At 40.7% G+C, this 17,025-nt stretch overlaps 1 protein-coding gene across 1 annotated transcript in view; it reads left to right on the top strand.

Annotated features, from left to right (window-relative positions):
- The first annotated feature begins 250 nt into the window (after positions 1 to 250).
- SV2B (synaptic vesicle glycoprotein 2B) overlaps positions 251 to 17,025 on the top strand; it is a 211,549-nt gene continuing 194,774 nt past the window's right edge. The window contains exon 1 of the mRNA XM_045448723.1: positions 251 to 275. The gene's annotated coding sequence lies outside the window, so the exon portion shown is untranslated. The remainder of the gene's footprint in view (positions 276 to 17,025) is intronic.

A 17,025-nucleotide genomic window follows, 5' to 3' on the forward strand; every position in this document is an offset into this window, starting at 1 on the left:
TTTAATTTTTAATGTTTTGTTTATTTTTCAGAGAGACAGAGCATGAGCAGGGGTGGGGCAGAGAGAGAGGGAGACACAGAATCTGAAGCAGCCTTCAGGCTCTGAGCTGTCAGCACAGAGCCAGACTTGGGGCTTGAACCCACCAACTGCAAGATCGTGACCTGAACTGAAGTCAGCCACTCAACCGACTGAGTCACCCAGGCGCTCCACAAATGAGCTGAGTTTTTAACAATGACAAGAATTCACCCTGGTGAATAGTAGGCTGAGGAAGCCAGGTAAGTGAATTTTTTAAATAAGTGAAATTTACTTACCTCTTTTAAGTCACAAAACTTTTTTTTTAAATTTTTTGTAATGTTTATTTATTTTTGAGAGAGACAGAGATAGACTGTGAGTCGGGGAGGGACAGAGAGCAAGGGAGACACAGAATCAAGCAGGCTCCAGGCTCCCAGCTGACAGCACAAGCCCGATGTGGGACTAGAATCCATGAACCATGGGATCGTGGCCTGAGCAAAGTTGGACGCTTAACCAACTGAGCCTCCTATACAAGCTAACCTTTGTCCCATTCCTTCTAAGATAGGATTCTTTGACCATAGTCAGATCGGTAAGATGTGGCTTCCCCAGTGATTGACATACGGTGGGTTCTGCTCTACATAGAAATTATACCTGTGAATTTCTGTTCTCTTTTCAAGAAGAACACAAGACTTTGAGACCAAAATGAGCATAATAACTAAGGAGGAGCTTGGTACCTCCTACCAATTCAGTTCTTATTTTTTCCTACGTCAGTGCACCTTGAATTTTTATTAGCCATCCAATGCCGTGCCTGGTTCCATGCCCCAGCTTCTCATAGGCTGACCTCTACTTAGGACGCTTAGCTGGCTTCCTGAAAAATGTAGCTTTTGATTTTTTTTAAATTAGAAAAATGTTTTCAAGAAAGTAAATATTGAACATAACTGCAGTATATGAAAAGTGAGCGTCTCTGCTTGAAGCAAGGTGTGTGTATATATGTACTGAAACATCCAGAGCATAAACCCCTTAGCCTGCCTTCCTCCTGGAGGACCTGAATACATTGACACACTATTGACTCAGAATAGAGAACTGTGACAGAGGAAAGGACTTGCAGACGGTTTAATTAAATTGTCTAAACCTCTCATTTTAGAAATAAGAACTCTAAGAATTGTCAAGGCATTGTAACTTGTCTTCTTTTGGGGAATGGGACTAAATGATTTCTCAGGCATTTCTAAAATTTCTGATGATATCATCCCACTACAGTGCTTTTTCCCAGAAAGGAACTTGTGACATGTTGGCACTGTCTTGGGCTTCCACTCAAGAAAACGTAGTGATATGATGACAGGTATGCAGTTTATTATGGTTGGAGTACATTCTGTACATGCCACACTGTGAAAGCATTTTCTTTTTTTTTTTTAATGTTTATTTATATTTGAGAGAGATAGAGAGAGAGAGAATGGGGGAGGGGCAGACAGAGAGGGAGACACGGAATCTGAAGCGGGCTCCAGGCTCTGAGCTGTCAGCACAGAGCCCCACACGGGGCTTGAACTCATGAACCAGGAGATCATGACCTGAGTCGAAGGCAGACGCTAAACTGATTGAGCAACCCAGGCGCCCCTGTGAAAGCATTTTCTATTCATTATCTTAAACATTTTTTAAATTGTCGTAAACTATATTTTATGTATATAAAATTTACCATTTTGACCACTTTTTAAAAAAGATTTAAAGAATGCTTTTTATTTATTTGTGTATGTGTGTGGGGGGGGGGAGGAGCAGAGAGAGAGAGAGAGAGAGAGAGAGAATCCCAACCAGGCTCCTTGCTGTCAGTGCAGAGCCTGATGTGGGGCTCCATCCCGCAAGCCGTGAGGTCATGACCTGAGTCGAAATCCAGAGTCAGACGCTCAACCGACTGAGCCACCTGGCACCCTTACCATCTAAACCATTTTTAAGTGTATAGTTCAGTGCCATTTGGTACATTCCTGTTGTTGGGCGACCATCTCTACCATCCATCCCCAGAACTCTCTATATTTTGCAAAACCAAAATTCTACTCACTAGACAACTCCCATCCTCCTCCTCCAGCCCTTGGCAGCCACCATCCTACTTTCTGTCTCTACAAATTTGACTGCTCTAGGTACCTCCTATACGTAGAATCATATACTCTTTGTCCCTTGGGGACTGGCTTATTTCACTTAATGTAATGTCCTCAGGTTCATCCATGTTGTAGCATGAGTCAGCATTTCCTTCTTTTTTTAAAAATAATTTATATATATATTTTTAGTTTACATCCAAGTTAGTTAGCATATAGGGCCACAATGATTTCAGGAGTAGATTCCTTAGTGCCTCTTACCCATGTAGCCCATCCCCCTTCCCACAACCCCTCCAGCAACCCTCTGTTTGTTCTCCATATTTAAGAGTCTCTTATGTTTTATCTCCCTCGCTGTTTTTATATTATTTTTTCTTCCCTTATGTTCATCCGTTTTGTCTCTTAAAGTCCTCATATGAGTGAAGTCATATAATTTTTGTCTTTCTCTGACTAATTTCACTTAACATAATACCCTCTAGTTCCATCATGTAGTTGCAAATGGCAAAATTTCATTCTTTTTGATTGCTGAGTAATATTCCATTGTATATGTATACCACATCTTCTTTATCCATTTATCCATTGATGGACATTTGGGCTCTTTCCATACGTTAGTTATTATTGATAGTGCTGCTATAAACATTGGGGTGCATGTGCCCCTTTGAAACACCACACCTGTATCCCTTGGATAAATACCTAGTAGTGCAATTGCTGGGTCGTAGGGTAGTTCTATTTTTAATTTTCTGAGGAACCTCCATACTGTTTTCCAGAGTGGCTGCACCAGTTTGCATTCCCACCAGCAGCGCAAAAGAGATCCTTTTTCTCCACACCCTCCCCAACATCTGTTGTTGCCTGAGTTGTTAATGTTAGCCATTCTGACAGGTGTAAGGTGGTATCTCATTGTGGTTTTGATTTGTATTTCCCTGATGATGAGTCATGTTGAGCATTTTTTCATGTGTCGGTTGGCCATCTGGATGTCTTCTTTGGAGAAGTGTCTATTCATGTCTTTTGCCCATTTCTTCACTGGATTATTTGTTTTTTGGGTGTGGAGTTTGATAAGTTCTTTGTAGATTTGGATACTAACCCTTTATCTGATATGTCATTTGCAAATATCTTCTCCCATTCTGTCAGTTTGCCTTTTAGTTTTGCTGATTGTTTCCTTTGCTGTGCAGAAGCTTTTTATTTTGATGAGGTCCCGATAGTTCATTTTTGCTTTTGTTTCCCTTGCCTCTGGAGACATGGTGAGTTAGAAGTTGCTGCAGCCAAGATCAAAAAGGTTTTTGCCTGCTTTCTCCTCGAGGATTTTAATGGCTTCTTGTCTTACATTGAGGTGTTTCATCCATTTTGAGTTTATTTTTGTGTCTGGTGTAAGAAAGTGGTCCAGGTTCATTCTTCTGCATGTCGCTGTCCAGTTTTCCCAGCACCGTTTGCTGAAGAGACTGTCTTTATTCGATTGATGTTCTTTCCTGCTTTGTCAAAGATTAGTTGGCCATACGTTTGTGGGTCCATTTCTGGGTTCTCTATTCTGTTCCATTGATCTGAGTGTCTGTTCTTGTGCCAGTACCATACTGTCTTGATGATTACAGCTTTGTAATACAGCTTGAAGTCTGGGATTGTGATGCCTCCCGCTTTGGTTTTCTTTTTCAAGATTGCTTTGGCTATTCAGGGTCTTCACTGTTTCCATACAAATTTTAGGTTTATTTGTTCTAGCTCTGTGAAGAATGATGGTATTATTTTGATATGTAGATTGCTTTGGGTAGTATCGACATTTTAACAATATTTGTTCTTCCTATCCAGGAGCATGGAATATTTTTCCATTTTTTTGTGTCTTCAATTTCTTTCATAAGCTTTCTATAGTTTTCAGTGTGCAGATTTTTCACCTCTTTGGTGAGATTTATTCCTAGGTATTTTATGGTTTTTGGTGCAATTGTAAATGGGATCGATTCCTTGGTTTCTCTTTCTGTTGCTTCATTGTTGGTATATAGGAATGCAACCAATTTCTATGCATTGATTTTATATCCTGCAACTTTGCTGAATTCATGAATCAGTTCTAGCAGTTTCTTGGTGGAATATTTTGGGTTTTCCATATAGATTATCGTGTCATCTGCGAAGAGTGAAAGTTTGACCTCCTCCTGGCTGATTTGGATGCCTTTTCTTCTTTGTGTTATCTAATTTCTGAGGCTAAGACTTCCAATACTATGCTGAATAACAGTGGTGAGAGTGGACATCCCTGTCTTGTTCCTGACCTTAGGGGAAAGCTCTCAGGTTTTCTCCACTGAGGATGATATTAGCATTGGGTGTTTCATGTATGGCTTTTATGATCTCAAGGTATGCTCCTTCTATCCCTACTTTCTTGATGGTTTTTATCAAGAAAGGATGCTGTATTTTGTCAAATGCTTTCTCTGTATCTATTGAAAGGATCATGTAGTTCTTATCCTTTCTTTTATTTATGTGATGTATCACATTGATTGTTTTGTGGATATTAAACCAGCCCCGCATCCCAGGTATAAATCCAACTTGGTCGTGGTGAATAATTTTTTTAATCTATTATTGGATCTGGTTGGCTAATATCTTGTTGAGGATTTTTGCATCCATGTTCATCAGGGAAATTGGTCTATAGGTCTCCTTTTTACCGGGGTGTTTGTCTGGTTTTGGAATCAAGGTAATGCTGGCTTCATAGAAAGAGTTTGGAAGTTTTCCTTCTATTTCTGTTTTCTGGAACAGCTTCAAGATTCAAGAGAATATGTGTTAACTCTTCGTTAAGTATTTGATAGAATTCTCCTGGAAAGCTATCTGGCCCTGAACTCTTGTATTTTTTTTTTTTTTTTTTTTTTTTTGTGGCAGATTTTTTATTATTCGGTTTCTTTTTGGTTATGGGTGTGTTCAAATTTTCTATTCCTGTTTCAGTTTTGGTAGTGTGTATGTTTCTAGGAATTTGTCCATTTCTTCCAGATTGCCCATTTTATTGGCATATAATTGGTTATGGGTGTGTTCAAATTTTCTATTTCTTCCTGTTTCAGTTTTGGTAGTGTATGTTTCTAGGAATTTACCCATTTCTTCCAGATTGCCCACTTTATTGGCATACAATTGCTCATAATATTCTCTTATATTGTTTGTATTTCTGTTGTGTTGGTTGTGATCTCTCCTCTTTCATTCTTGATATTATTTATTTGGGTCCTTTTCTTTTTCTGTTTGATCAAACTGGCTAATGGTTTATCAATTTTGTTAATTCTTTCAAAGAACCAGCTCCTGGTTTCATTGATCTGTTCTACTGTTTTTGTTTTGTTTTGTTTTTTTGTTGTCGATAGCATTGATTTCTGCTCTAATCTTTATTATTTCCTGTCTTCTGCTGGTTTTGGGTGTTATTTGCTGTTCTTTTTCCAGCTCTTTAAGGTGTAAGGTTAGGTTATGCATCTGAGACCTTTCTTCCTTCTTTAGGAAGGCCTGGATTGCTATATACTTTCCTCTTATGACCACCTTTGCTGCATCCCAGAGGTTTTGGACTGTGGTGTTATCATTTCCATTGGCTTCCATGTACTTTTTAATTTCCTCTTTAACTTCTTGATTAGCCCATTCATTCTTTAGTAGGATGGTCTTTAGTCTCCAAGTATTTCTTATCTTTCCACATTTTTTCTTGTGGTTGATTTCGAGTTTCATAGTATTGTGGTCTGAAAATATGCACGGTATGATCTCAATCTTTTTGTACCTGTTGAAGGCTGATTTGTGTCCCAGTATGTGATCTATTCTGGAGAATGTTCCATGTGCACTGGAGAAGAATGTGTATTTGCTGCTTTCAGATGAAATGTTCTGAATATATCTTTTAAGTCCATCTGGTCCAGTGTGTCATTTAAAGCCATTGTTTCCTTGTTGATTTTCTGTTTAGATGATCTGTCCATTGTTGTAAGTGGGGTTTTGAAGTCCCCTACTAATATGGTATTATTATCAATGAATTTCTTTATGTTTATAATTAATTGATTTATATATTTGGGTGCTCTCACATTTGGAGCATAAATGTTTACAATTGTTAGGTCTTCTTGGTGGAAAGACCCCTTAATTATGATATAATGCCCTTCTTCATCTCTTGTTACACTCTTTATTTTGAAGTCTAGATTGTCTGATATAAATATGGTTATTCTGGCTTTTTTTGGTGACTTTTAGCATGATAGATGATTCTCCATCGCCTTACTTTCAATCTGAAGGTGTCTTTAGGTCTCAAGTGGGTCTCTTGTAAATAGCACATAGATGGATCTTGTTTTCTTATCCATTCTTTTATCCTAGGACTTTTGATTGGAGCGTTTAGTTCACTGAAGTTTAGAGTGAGTACTGAAAGATAGGAATTTATTGCCATCATGTTGCTTGCAGAGTTGGAGTTTCTGGTGTTCTCTGGTCCTTTCTAGTCTTTCTTGCTTTAGGTTTTGTTGTTGTTGTTGTTGTTGTTGTTGTTGTTGTTGTTGTTGTTGTTGTTTTCTCCCCTCAGAGAGTCCCCCTTAAAATTTCTTGCAGGGCTGGTTTAGTAGTCACAAACTCCTTTAACTTTTGTTTGTCTGAAAAACATTTTATCTCTCCTTCTATTTTGAATGACAACCTTGCTGGATAAAGAATTCTTGGCTACATATTTTTCTGATTCAGCACATTGAATATATCCTGCCACTCCTTTCTGGCCTGCCAAGTTTCTGTGGATAGGTCTGCTGTGAACCTGGTCTGTCTTCCCTTGTAGGTTAGGGACTTTTTTTCCCTTGCTGCTTTCATGATTCTTTCCTTGCCTGAGTATTTTGTGAATTTGACTGTGATATGCCTTATTGATGGTGGTTTTTTTTTTTTTTTAATCTAATGAGAGTCCTCTGTGCTTCCTGGATTTTGATGTCTGTGTCTTTCCCCAGGTTAGGATTCTGCTATGATATGCTCACATAACCCTTCTACCCCTTTTTCTCTCTCTTCCTCTTCTGGGACCCCTATGATTCTGATGTTGTTGCTTTTTAATGAGTCACTGATTTCTAATTCTTTAATCGTGCTCTTTTGCCTTAGTCTCCCTTTTTTTTCCCTCCATAAGTTTGTCTTCTATATTGCTGATTCATTTTTCTGCCTCATCCATCCTTGCTACCATGGCATACATTCAAGATTGCAGCTTATTATAGCATTTTTTATTTCATCCTGACTAGCTTTTTCTTCTTTTGTCTCCAGAGAAAGGGATTCTAATCTATTTTCTATCCCAGCTAGTATTCTTATTATTTTGATTCTAAATTCTGGTTCAGACATCTTGCTTGTATCTTGTGTTAAGTCCCTGGCTGTCATTTCTTCCAGTTCTTTCTTTTGGGGTGAATTTCTTTGTTCCATCATTTTGAGGGAAGAAAAGCAATTAATAAGGTAAAAAAATTAAAATTAAAAAGTAAAAACAACACAAAAAATTAAATGATGCTAGATCCTAGGTGTGTTTTGGTCTGGTTGTGGAAAGGAGCTTGATAGATTAGAGAAAAAAGGGAAAGATAAGAAAAGAAAGAAAAAAGGAAAACGTTTAAAAATTTGAAAAAATGAATACAGTGAGATAGAATAAATTGGAATGATGGAAGTAAAATTTGAAAAATTTACAAAAATAAAAAATATTGTAGAGAAAAAAATTAAAGTATTTTTAATAAAAATGGAAAATAAAAATAATTTTTTCTCTTTCTGTATTCAAGAATAAGAAAAGAAAAGGAAAAGAAAAAAATAGAATAGATGGACCAGTGAACAGACTGAAATACGATTCAAATTACATCGATTTCCCCTAGAAGCCAAACTATGAAGCCCTTTAGAGTCCAGAAACTAAGCAGGCAGAGAGCGACTTGTGTTCCTGAAGAGGTTGGCCCAGTTGGGCGGGGCCTAGTGTAACAGCTCCATTCTCCACTAGATGGCGCTGCTTAGCTTACTGGGGTGAATTGTTGTGGCGCTTGTAGGTGCTAATGATCATGTGCAGGAGTGGTGAAAAAGGTGTCCCCCAGCTACCAGACTCTAGTATCACAACTCCGTTCTCCCCACCAGCAGTCGCACACCTGTCCTGTCTCCAGCTTCTGCCACTGCCTGGTTTGACACCGTCTGTGACCAAGCCATCAGGTTGCCTGGCGGTGCCTCCCTCCTGAGTTTATCTCGGATGCGGCTGTGTTTCCCGACCCCTCACTTCTGAGGGACCATGGCTTTGACCCGCTCCGCCCCTCTGAGGGAGGGTCTCACCGAGCACTGGCCGGGTGCCGGCCGCACTCAGGAACATTCACGGGACCGTGCTGCTGCCCATGCCCAGAGACTGGCTGGGTGCTAGCCCGCCCCAGAAAAAGTTCATGCGATCGTGTAGCAGCAGTGTTTTCAGGGATTATGGAAAATCACAACACACATGTGGTGCCAGGTTTCCCATTTTATGTCCTTGTTCCAGCACCAGTGAATGTGGTTGTTCTTCAGGGTCTGCTGGGACCGTTGCCTGTGGGATGGTCACACAGCCTCTACCAAGGTCCTCCCAGCAGGGGGCCTCCTCTCCCTATGTGGCCTAAGCACCCTGAGGACCTCACTCTCCATTCCTGGGGATTCACCCTTCCCACCAGAGCTCTGCCAGTTAATGAGCTGTGGAGTTTCAGACTCTGCGCTCCCCCTGTTCATAGAGTCTTAATGGAATTTAAACTCTCTCCTTTCTCCTTTCTCCATTTTTTTGTTCAGTCCCTTGCATACTCTTTCTTTTCTCTCCAGCCGCCTTGAGGGGAGGGATGCTTTCCCGTATTTCCACCCCCACCTGCCGTCTCCATCCTCTCTCCACAAGCAAAAACAGCTCCCTGCCCTCCGCAGCTTCTCTCTCCCCCAGTTCACCTCTCTGCAACACATACCCGCCAAGTTCTGTGGTTCAGGTTGTGCAGATTGTTGTGTTAATCCTCAAATCAGGTTTCTAGGTGTGTAGGATGGTTTAGTGTTGATCTGGCTGCATTTCAGGGACGAGAGATGCAAAAACAACTTCCAGGCTCTTCTGCCATCTTGGCCTCTACAGAGCATTTCCTTCTTTTTAAAAGCTGACTGATAGTCCATTGTATGTGTAAACCACCTTCTGTGTATCCACTCAGCCATTGATGGACACTGGGCTGCTTTCACTGCTTGGCTATTGTAAATAATGCCGGTATAACTTGGGTCTAAAAATATATCTTCAAGTCCCTCCTTCCATTTCTTTTTGGGCATATGCCCATAGGTCAAATTGCTGGATCAAATGTTAATGCTGTTTCTTTTTAAATTTTAATTTATTTCATTTCATTTCATTTCATTTCAGAGAGAGAGCATGAGAGTGGAGGAGAGGGGCAGAGGGAGAGAGAGAGATAGAATCTCAAGCAGGGTCCATGCTCAGTGCAGAGCCCAACACAAGGCTGTATCCCACAACCCTGGGATCATGACCTGAGCCGAAATCAAGAGTCTGATGCTCAAATGACTGAGCCACCCAAGTGGTGGCTTTTTTTTTATTTTTTGAAGAACAACTGTTTTCGATAGAAGCAGCACCATTTTACATTTCTACCAACAGAGTGTAAGGGTTCTAATTTTTCTACATCTTTGTCAACACTTCTTGTTTCTTGTTTTCCTTTCCTTTCCTTTCTGTCCTTTCTTTTCTTTTTTTTCCCTCACCTCCCTCCCCCTTTTCCTTCCTTCCTTCCTTCCTTCCTTCCTTCCTTCCTTCCTTCTTTCCTTTCTTTCTTTCCCATCGTAATGAACGTGAGGTGGTATCTCATTGTGGTATTTATTTGCATTTCTTTAGTGATGAGTGATGTTGAGCATCTTTTTTTTTTTTTTTTTTTTTTTTAAATTTTTTTTTTTTCAACGTTTATTTATTTTTGGGACAGAGAGAGACAGAGCATGAACGGGGGAGGGGCAGAGAGAGAGGGACACACAGAATCGGAAACAGGCTCCAGGCTCTGAGCCATCAGCCCAGAGCCTGACGCGGGGCTCGAACTCACGGATCGCGAGATCGTGACCTGGCTGAAGTCGGATGCTTAACCGACTGCGCCACCCAGGCGCCCCGATGTTGAGCATCTTTTTATGTGCTTATTGGCATTTGCATATTTTCTTTGGGGAAGGATCTATTCAAGTTCTTTGTCCATTTTTAAAATTAGGTTGTTGGTTTTTGTTGCTGAGTTGTAGGAGTTCTATATATATATTTTCGATATTACCCCTTCTGTAATATAGGACTTACAAATATTTTCTCCCATTCTGTGGGTTGCTTTTCACTCCATTGATTATATTCTTTGATGCATGAAAGCTTGTAATTTTGATGGAGTCCAATTTATCTATTTTTGTTTTTGTTTCCTGTCCTTTTGGTGTCATATAAAAAAGCAATGCCAAATCCAATGTCATGCAGATTTCCTCTTATGTGTTCTTCTAAGAGTTTTATATTTCAGCTCTAATATTTAGGTCGTTGTTCTATTTTGAATTAATTTTTGAATATGGTATAAAGTTGCACTTCATTCTTTGTCATGTGGCTGTCCAGTTTTCCCAATGCCATTTGTTGAAGCGATGTGCCTTTCATAAAGCTATAAATCTAGATACTAGGCAGAGATGGACCAGAGCTTCGGTTCCCTGATTTCCTTAGTTTTTAGGATTCTTCCTGATAGTCTTTGTCAGTGCCCCATTGCCTACCATCCTCGATAATTGGGGCATTGCTATAAGTGCCTAGAGGTGTTATAGATACTCTTAGAGTATACTTGAATTTTATTTATTTATTTACTTACTTAAATTCAAGTTAGTTAACATACAGTATAGTATTGGTTTCAGGAGTAGAACCCAGTGATTCATCACTTACGTATAACACCCAGTGCTCATCCCACTGAGTGCCCTCCTTAATACCTATCTCCATTTAGCTCATCCCCCCACCCACCTCCCCTTCAGTTTCTTCTCTGTATTTAAGAGTCTCTTCATGGTGCCTGGGTGGCTCAGTAGGTTAAGCGTCTGACTACAGCCCAGATCATGATCTCATTCGTGGTTGTGTTTGCACCCTGCGTCGGGCTCTGTGCTGACAGCTCAGAGCCTGGAGCCTGCTTCTGATTCTGTGTCTCCCTCCCTCTCTCTTCTTCCCCCACTTACACTCTGTCTGTCTCTCTCTCAAAAATAAATAACCATTGAAAAAAAAATTTAAGAGTCTCTCATGGTTTGCCTCCCTCTATGTTTTTATCTTGTTTTCCCTTTCTTTCCCCTATGTTTATCCATTGTATTTCTTTAATTCCACATTTGAATGAAATCATATATTTGTCTTTCTCTGACTGATTTATTTCTCTTAGCGTAATATACTCTAGTTCCATCCACGTTGTTGCACATTGCAAGATATCATTCTTTTTGATTGCTGAGTAATATTCCATTGTATACTTTTCATTTCATTTTATTAAGTTTATTTATTTATTTTGATAGAGAAACAAAGTGTGTGATCAGGGGAGGGGGAGAGAGAGAGGGAGACAGAGAATCCCAAGCAGGCTCCAAGTTACCGGTGTAGAACCTGAAGTGGGGCTCGAACCCATGAACTGTGAGATCACGACCTGAGCTAAAACTAGGAGTCAGGTGCTCAACTGACTGAGCCACCCAGATGCCCCTATACTTGCATTTTAAAGGAAGAAATTGTTGGGGCACCTGGGTGGCTCATTTGGCTAAGCATCCAACTCTTGGTTTTAGCTCGGGTCATGATCTCACGGTGTGTGATTTTGAGCCCCACATTGGGCTCTGCACTGCCAGTATGGAGCCTGCTTGGGATTCTCTCTCTTTCCCTCTCTCTCTGCCCCTCCCCCGCTCACTCTCTGTCTCTCAAAATAAATGAGTAAACTAAAAAAGATATTTAAAGAAGAATTTGTTGTCCCTTTTTTTTTTTTTTTTTCTTTTCGGAGAGAGAGAGCAAGAGGCAGAGGGAAAGAGAGAACCTTAGGCAGACTCCACGCCCAGCATGGAGTCCGATGCCTGGCTCAGTCTGACGACTGTGAGGCTCACCTGTGAGTTGGAGGCTCAATTGGCTGAGCCACCCAGGTGCCCCTCCGATGTTTTAAACCAGGAGGCCATACAGTGCTCTCTGCTCAACTGGTCGTCCAGCTGCTCCTCTACTTTACTGTTCCACTGAGTGTGGAAAGGAGACCAACCAAATCACAAAGATGTGGCCTCACGGTCAAATATGATTCATACTTCACTTCATACACTTGTCCTTTACTAAACCCTGGGGCTCCTTAAGAACCAAGCATCTCTCTCAGGGAAAGAAAAGGGACTTGTTTAAGAAAGTGTAAATATTTGGAAATATGAATGATGAAATGATTAATGTGAGGAGTCTGGACTTAGTAAACTTCACTAAATTTTTTTTTAATGTTTATTTATTTTTGAGAGAGAGAGAGAGAGAGAGAGAGAGAGAGAGAGAGAATGACCTGAGAGGGGCAGACAGAGAGGGAGACACAGAATCCAAAGCAGGCTCCAGGCTCTGAGCTGTCAGCACAGAGCCTGATGTGAGGCTTGAACCCACGAACCATGAGATCATGACCTGAGCTGAAGTTGGATGCCTAACTGACTGAGCCAGCCAGGCGCCCTAGTTAACTTCATTTCTGAACTACATTCTATCTAACAAGACTCCCTTTGATCCTGGGTCTAGTTTGATTCATATCTAAATGCCTTCTTTCTAATTTTCTTTGCAGGAGTCGGTATTTAATGTATTCCAGAGGGAAAGGTTTAATAAACTAAGGAGTAGACATACTTTAAAATCACTTTCAAAATGTGTTAAACAGGACAAATTTCATTCAGTGCAACCCGATATATTTTGGGTCCCACAGGGTCCAGCCTTTGCAAGGTGTTATATTTAAAGAAACACAACCCAGTGACTTAAAGTAGTTAAAAGTAATTCCAATATTATCAATCATATGCCTATTGTTTAACATTAAAGTGGATTCAGTTCATAACCCACATTTCTTTAAATCTCTGCCTCTTTCATATACCCCCAATCAAACGTCCCCACCCCCAATCAAATGTCCTAACACTCACCCAGTGCCCTTTTCTATGTTATTTCTTTCTCTGTCCTTTTGGAGTTCATTTTTTCCTTCTCAGCCATCTGCCTCCTCAAAGATTTTACTGACATGCCCAATAAAGGGGATGGGAATGGATACCTCTCACCACTCTTGTCCAGCCACCATCATTTCTAGCCCAAATTACTGCCTTGACATCTAAACTGGTTTCCTTGCTTCCACTCCTGTCCCTTACAGTCTGTCCTTAATACAGAAGCCAAATGAGCCTTTAAAACTATGTCAGTCTTGGGGTGCCTGGGTGGTTCAGTTGGTTAAGCATCTGACTTCAGTTCAGGTTATGATCTTGCATTTTGTGAGTTCGAGCCCCGCGTCGGGCTCTGTGCTGACAGCTCAGAGCCTGGAGCCTGCTTCGGATTCTGTCTCTTTCTCTCTCTCTCTGTCCCTCCACCACTCATGCTCTGTCTCTCTCTCTCAAAAATAAAACATTAAAAAAATTTTTTAAAAACTGTCCGTCTTACCTTCCCCCCTTCCTATTTATTCATTTACTGTCTGTTTCCCTTACCAGACCGTAAGCACCTTGATAGTGGGGAATTTTGTCTGTGTGTTTCCCTGTTGTATCGTCAGTGACAACAACTGGGACATGAGAGGCACCCTAAATTTATTGAATGAAAAACTGAGCTGATTAATGACTTTTTTTGCTTCTTTTGACCGTATTATTTCTCCTGTATGGAATGCCCTCTGTAAAAGTTGGCAGGATTTTAGCTTCAGATTACAGAAAAGACAACATGCTTTAGTTTTTATAAAAAATAGCAATTTCGAACATGGACAACACAGTACCATTAAGGCTTTGCAACCAACGAGGAAAACAAATCTTCTGTCTCAAGGAAAACAAATTCTATATTTCTGGCTGCCTTCCTCCAGCTACGTCCCGTGTCACAGTTCACACATGATATATGTATACGTTTCCCCTAGTAGTCTCCTTTTAAGAAAGGGGAGAGGGTTAAAAGGACTGAAGTGGCTTGGACAATAAGGAAGTTATTATCCTCACATAACTGGAGCTATAGAGGTAGCCAAATTCTAGCAGCTGGATAATGACCTCGGGCTTGCAAGTGCTTTTGATTTCTCTCTGTGACATCTGGTACTATTGTGTAGATACTTCATTCCACCTCCAATCTAGCCATTCGTGCAGGGGTAAGCTCTGCACAGCTGTATCAGCACCTTGCTTCAGCTGCGTACGCCATGTTTTTCACTTTCTGCCCCAGGCCTTTTCCGATACCCGTTTCCCGGCTCTTGTGGGAACAAACGAAAGGGCCAGCTGGACGCTGGTGCACGTGCAAATCTGCAAGTATGAAGAAGTTAACACTTCATGGGCAACATTTGACCAATGGGAGATGAAAACTGGCAGAAAAATGGTTCGCTCTTTCAGATATCCAGTGGTGACATTTCTGAGTTATAGTCTATAGAATTCCTCAGAGTTTCCCAGTAGCAGAAGCATCCATCTATCAACAGTAGTGACTAGTTTGGTAATGTGCCCTTGTATTTAGTTTCCTTTTCTCCTTGTTTTGCTCCTCAGAGTCTCCCCGATCTTGTTCCCGGGGGTCACTTTGGGTAGACTAGGTGCTTACGAACCCCTGCCTCAGGCTCACTCAGGATGGATTCTGTGACTGGATCACTCACTAGTCAGATGGTGGCAAGGACCCCGTTGTTGGTGGAAAGGAGGGTGGTTCAAAGCCCCGGCCTGAACTACCATTACAGCTGATGACTTCCTATGGTGGAGAGTTAGGTGAAAAGCCGGTGGAAGGTGAAATCCTGGCTGAGGAGTGGGCAACTCAGATGAAAACCGTGACCATCAGGTTAATGCTGGTCCTCTTCATGGTTGTGAAATGACTGCCAGTAGCAAGCAGGGCTACTTATTTCCTTTTTCATGTCCAGGAGAAGAGAAAGAGTAGTTTTCAGTGTGATCTTGTGGACTTTCTTGAACCAATTTCTGTTGCAAAGAAATGCTATTAGGCTTGAGTTTCTAAGTGAGTCATGGACCAGAGCACTGGAAATACTGGAATTACTGACCTCACTAACCAGTCATGGGCCACTCATGGGGTTCCATCTTCTCCATACTTTTCCAAACTTCACAGTTGCTTAAGAAGACCAGATTGGGTGCTAGGGAACCAACTACAGTGTCAATCTTCTGGTCCCCTTGATGAACTCATCCTTCTTCAAGACTGTTAAAACATCACCTCTTTTGTGAAGTCTTCCGTGAGGCAGGCTTGTTTCCTCTGTGCTGTATCTGAACATAAATATGGTAGTGGTTTTGAAAGCACAGGTTCTGAAGCTAATTCGTTCAATCTCCTGGCTCTATGACCTTGGAAAACTTGTTTGAACTGTGTATCGGTACTCTCACAAATAAAAAAGTACTTCAGAGAGTTGCTCTGAAGATTGAGTTAGAACACGTACGTGGCCTAGCATAGTGCCTGGTAAGTAGTAAGTACTCAATAATGTCAGCTATTATTAATATGGTTGTACATATAGGTGTATATGTTAATACATTTTTTAATGTTTATTTTTGAGAGAGAGAAAGAGAGAGAGAGAGAGAGAGAGAGAGAGAAAGTGTGCGTGGGGGAGGGGCAGAGAAAGAGAGAGACAATCCCAAGCAGGTTTCATGCCCAGTGCAGATCCTGGCTCAGGGCTCATTCCCACGACCAGATCACAACCTGAGTGGATATCAAGGTTCAGACACCAACCCACTGAGCCACCCAGCTACCCCTGTTCATGCATTTTGAAACATATCTTACCTTTGTATATCTGTTACGGGATTTCACTTCTAGTCGTCTCTGTGTCTCCATTGTTTGTAGTTAATATACTTCTCTTGAGTGAATGAATGAACAAATAGTACAGAATACATGTCATAGACATATCTGGGAAGGAGAGATTGCTGTGGAGAGCTGGCAGAGGTAATAGGATGGTTTCGTCAGATTTATTGGAGGAGATAGAATCTCAGCAGGAACTTGAAAGAGAAATTGGCTTTTTATAGGGCTGAGGACTGAAAATTGTTATGAGGAATTTATGTGTGCAAGGATGCAGAAGAGAAAGTAAGTACCAAATATTTGAAGGGATGGACCAATTTGGGTAGAATGGGGGTGGGGGGTTGGAAGTAACAAGGGATAAGACAGGACAGCTGGACTGGAACCAAAGTGAAGAGGAGCCAAGACTTCCAAGGGAAGAAGGGCGATTTTATGGAACCAGCCCAGGCTTTGAACTATCTCATGATTTAACTCTTAGCCCCACCATTTCCTGTTTGTGTGGCTTTAGGCAAACCACCTCACCACTCTAAGCTTGTTTTTTATCTATAAAATAAAAATAATGTGCATAACTTGCAGTCTGTTTATGAAGATTAGCAAAAATTTTCATTCAATACCTTTTAAGTGGTAAACACATGTAAAGACAGCTGTTAAGTTGATTGTTAAACTGGCAGGTAGAGTTAAAGGCCTTTTGTGAATACACAAAGAGTGGAATTTTAACATCATTTGATGGTAGCATAATTGAAGCATCAAAATTTATAGAGTGATAATCCAGGAAATGAACCGACGAGTCTAGCAGACATCCCAATGCAAGGAAATCACGGCCTTCTTTGGTTGATTGGCAAGCAGCAAAAGGTAATAGGAATATTTAAAATCCTGTCATGGGATTTTGTGGGTTTCTTTTTTCCTCTTTGAGATTTGGGTTTATGATTCTGCTTTCAAGCAGACCATTTCTTTCTTTATGTAATAATAATAATAATAATAATAATAATAATAATGATTATATTATTATTATTATTATTTTTCTTCACTCTCATGTGACTCTCCTTCCTAAAAACCAACAACCCTAAGTCTGTTTAGTAAGTTGATGAACTGGATTTTATTATGGTCAAATCGGAAGTTCCTTCCTGCCAGGACAGGGAGTGGAAGAGATTCTGATTCTTTGCATCTTAA

The sequence above is a fragment of the Leopardus geoffroyi genome, chromosome B3, assembly GCF_018350155.1.
Source record: "Leopardus geoffroyi isolate Oge1 chromosome B3, O.geoffroyi_Oge1_pat1.0, whole genome shotgun sequence".
Lineage (NCBI taxonomy): Eukaryota > Metazoa > Chordata > Mammalia > Carnivora > Felidae > Leopardus > Leopardus geoffroyi.